We start from the raw sequence: 4,857 nt of genomic DNA, 5'->3' as shown, positions 1-4,857 counted from the left end.
GACCAGCTGCCCGAACCATACATACTAACAGGCGACCTTAATGCGCACAACTCTCTTTGGGGCTCTTCCCGTACAGATGCCCGGGGTCGCCTGATAGAGAAGTTTCTTACATCCTCCGGAGCATGCCTTTTCAACAAAAAACAGCCTACATACCATAACTTAGGACACAATACATACTCGCATCTTGACTTGGCTATTGGTTCCGCAGTTCTCTTTCCATGTCTTGAGTGGGGTGTGGACACGGACCCATATGGTAGTGACCATTTCCCCACTTCATTAACGTATATAGGTACAGGCCCGAGCAGTCCATCTTCTCATAACAGGTTTAATGAATCACAAGCAAACTGGAGCACATTCACACAAACATCTCAACTACACCACACATCCATAAAACACCTGCACGTTGAGGAGGCCGCCCAACTCGTCACGGCGCACATCCTCGACGCTGCCGAAAAGTCCATTCCCCAGGCCTCCAGTGGGTCCCGCACCCCAAGGAGGCCCTGGTGGAACGAGGACTGCAGGCGGGCGCGAGAGGCCCAGAACAAGGCGTGGGGTGTCCTTCGCTGGTACCCCACGTCACATAACCTCATTTCTTTTAAACGGGCAAAGGCTTTTGGGAAGCGAGTGCGTCGTGAGGCGAAAAGGGAGAGTTGGCGCACCTTCCTCACTTGCATCAACTCATACACTGACACACACAAGGTCTGGACACGAATACGAAAACTAAAAGGACAACAGACACACAGCCTGCCCCTGGTTAGTACAACAGGGGACACACTGGAAGACCAGGCTAACACACTTGCGCAACACTTCGAACACGTGTCCAGTTCAGCACACTACACCAACACTTTCATTAAACACAAAGCATCATTTGAGAAGAAGTCCTTGCGAGACACTAATAAGTCGAACTCATCCTATAACACCCCCTTTTCACTTCATGAGCTGAAGGTCGCACTCGGTACTTGTAAACCTTCAGCTCCAGGTGCAGACAGGATTTCATACACAATGATACAACACTTACATGCAGACACGCTTGAAACACTTCTTCACCTCTACAATAAAATATTTCTTTCGGGGCACTTCCCACGCTCTTGGAGGGAGGCCATAGTAGTGGCTTTCCTAAAGGAAGGGAAGGACCCTTCCTCTCCCGCCAGTTATCGCCCCATTGCCCTGACAAGCTGCCTGTGTAAGCTCTTCGAGAAAATGATAAACAGGAGACTCGTGTACTTCTTAGAGTACAATGGTCTTCTCGAGAGCTGCCAGGCGGGCTTCAGGGCGGGGCGATCTACCAACGATCAACTCGTTGCGTTAGAGTCTTATATCAAAGATGCTTTCCTCCACAAGCAGTACTGCATGACGGTCTTCTTTGATCTTGAAAAGGCGTATGATACTGCTTGGCGGTACGGCATCCTCAGCGATTTGAAGTCCTTTGGTATGTCGGGTAACATGGTGAATACGCTTGTTAGTTACCTGTCTGAAAGAACGTTTCGTGTGCGAGTGGGAACTGCACTTTCTAGGGTTCATGTGCAGGAAAACGGTGTACCGCAAGGTGGAGTTTTGAGTTGCACTTTGTTTATTGTGAAAATGAATTCTCTTCGGAAGGCATTGCCACCGTCGATTTCATGTTCAATTTATGTAGACGACGTACAATTATCTTTTAAGTCTTGTAACTTGTCTGTCTGCGAGCGCCAAGTGCAGCTTGGTGTGAACAAGCTAGCCGGCTGGGCAGATAGCAATGGTTTCAAATTTAATCCAGGAAAGTGCGCTTGTGTTCTGTTTTCTAAGAGGCGTGGCACTCGGCCGGATCCAGACATTCGACTCCACGGTGCCTCTATTCCTGTCAAAAAGGAACACAAGTTTTTAGGTATAATCTTTGACGAAAAGCTCACATTCAACCCCCACATAAAACAACTAAAACATAAATGCCTAGAAACAATGAATATCCTGAAGGTTCTGTCGCACATCTCTTTTGGTGCTGACAAACAACTTCTTTTACGTGTTTTTACCAGCTTAATAGGCTCACGACTGGACTATGGTAGCGTTGTTTATGGGTCAGCCACTAAAACATCCCTCAGAATGCTGGACCCTGTGCTTCATCTAGGGCTCCGCTTGTCATGTGGTGCCTTTCGGACTAGTCCAGTCGATGTGGATGTATCATTAAGAACACGTTTAAAAGGATGGTCATTCAAAGATGAAATTTTAAAAGCGTACAGAAAGTCCACATACGTTCGTTGGTACTCAAGGCACCACTTAGTTTACGTAGGGTTTAAGGTTTCACCCCTCATATATCACTATTGTTTTGGCGCTCTTTGCCCCAGTTGGCCTTGCGCCATAAACATCCAAACATCATCATCATCATCACTAGTCCAGTCGAAAGTCTGTATGTAGAGGGCAACAAATGGAGCCTAGAACGTCAGCGAACCTACACAGACTTGCTTTATGCTTTTAAAATCTCATCAATGCCTCACCATCCTTTTACATCAGTTTTTTATGACACATCCTTATCTCAACTTCTCACTAATCGTCCATCAGTCTCTGCTCCCTTCGCTTTCAGAGTAAGAGAAGAAGCGTCGCAACTTGATGTCATGTTCTCAGACACCATCAAAACCTCCGCTACTGAACTTCTAGTACCGTGGCAGCTTCGTCCGATATCATGCGATGTATCTTTTATAAGTGTCGAGAAAAATAGAGTGCCTAGAAGCGCGATCGTGCAACATTTCTTGTCCCTGCAGCACAAATATAAGTGTGCTGAATTTTACACGGATGCTTCAAAAACTGCCACAACTGTTTCCTGTGCTGCGCATGGTGGCACCTTTAATGTCTGTAGAACTATGAATAGAAATACAAGTATCTTTACGGCAGAGGCCTATGGCATACTTCTTGTAGTTCAACATATTGTTCTAAGTCGAATTCCGAAATCTGTAATTTATACTGATTCTTTAAGTGTTGTGCGTACATTATCCTCACAGAAGTCTAAAAACCATGTGGTCAATGCCCTCATTAGTACTCTTATGTCTGTGCATGCGTTAAACCTTGAGGTGACCGTGTGCTGGGTGCCAGGGCACTCTGGAATTCCAGGTAATGAGACCGCAGACCGAATGGCGGCCACTGCTGCCCTTACAACTACCGTTGACATAACAACAGTACCCTACACCGACCTCAAAGCACACATCAGACAACACCTTCGCACAACATGGCAAGCACACTGGAATCAACAGACTGACAACAAACTACACATTATAAAGCCACTCTTGGGAGCATACACCACTGATACTCACAACAGACAACGAAGTTACCCTGGCTCGATTACGGATAGGCCACACGCATGCAACACATTCCCACCTGCTCACGGGATCTCCTAGACCTCTGTGTAGCAGGTGCGGGGAGGGCCTATCCGTAGTCCACATACTAATAACATGCAAGGCACTTCACACAACACGACACAAACACTTCAGAGAACTCTACAGACAACATATCCCACTACATCCATCGCTGTTTCTAGGGGACGATGCCAGTGTTTCTATGAAACGTGTTTTTGATTATTTGTCAGATGTTAAGTTTTTAAACCTTATCTCATATCACGCATAATCAAATCTGGCCCTATACACCAGCCATCACCATTACTTTTAATTGATTTTACTATGTCCGATTTACATGTTTTTATACCTACCTTTTTGTGGTAATCACCTCGCTTCATTATATAACTTCTTTTCTGGCGCTCTTTGCCCTCGTTGGCCTTGCGCCATGAAACACCAACCATCATCATCATTACTCATGTCTTGACTTGGCTATTGGCTCCGCAGTTCTCTTTCCTCTTCTCGAGTGGGGTGTGGGCACGGACCCATATGGCAGTGACCATTTCCCCACTTCATTAACGTATATAGGTAAAGGCCCGAGCAGTCCATCTTCCCATAATAGGTTCAATGAAGCACGAGCTAACTGGAATACATTTACAGAGACATCCAAACTACACCACACATCCATAGGACACCTACACGTCGAAGAAGCTACCCAACTCCTCACGGTGCACATCCTCGACGCCGCCGAAAAGTCTATTCCCCACGTCCCTGGTGCCCCGCGCAACCAGAGGAGGCCGTGGTGGAATGAGGACTGTAGGCGGGCGCGAGAGGCCCAGAACAAGGCGTGGGGTATCCTGCGCCGGTACCCCACGTCGGGAAACCTTTTATTGTTCAAAAGGGCTCAGGCGATGGGAAAACGTGTGCGCCGTGAGGCAAAACGAGACAGTTGGCGCTCATTCCTAACATCCATAAACTCTTACACTGACTCTCGCAAAGTCTGGACACGAATACGCAAACTAAAAGGACAACAGACATACAGCCTGCCCCTGGTTAGTACAACAGGGGACAAACTGGAAGACCAGGCTAACACACTCGCACAACACTTCCAACACGTGTCCAGTTCAGCACACTACACTAGCACTTTCATTAAACACAAACAATTGGCTGAAAAGAAGTCTTTACTTGATAATGATAAGTCAACCTCCTCTTATAACTCGGAGTTTTCACTTCACGAGCTGAGGACCGCTTTGAGCACTTGTAAACCCTCAGCTCCAGGCCCAGACAACATCACATATACAATGATACAGCACCTACACTCAGACACTCTTCTAACCCTCCTCCTCCTATATAACAAGATTTGGCTTTCGGGGCACATTCCTCGTTCTTGGAGGGAGGCCATAGTAGTGGCTTTCCTAAAAGAAGGGAAGGACTCTTCCTCTCCTTCCAGTTACCGGCCCATTGCTTTGACAAGCTGCCTGTGCAAGCTCCTCGAGAAGATGATAAACCGTAGGCTCGTGTACTTTCTTGAGTACAATGGTCTTCTCGAGAGCTGCCAGGCAGG

Source organism: Haemaphysalis longicornis, unplaced genomic scaffold (assembly GCF_048455015.1).
Source record: "Haemaphysalis longicornis isolate Haplotype H1 unplaced genomic scaffold, Haemaphysalis longicornis Haplotype H1 scaffold_371, whole genome shotgun sequence".
Lineage (NCBI taxonomy): Eukaryota > Metazoa > Arthropoda > Arachnida > Ixodida > Ixodidae > Haemaphysalis > Haemaphysalis longicornis.
This window is presented reverse-complemented; position numbering follows the sequence as displayed.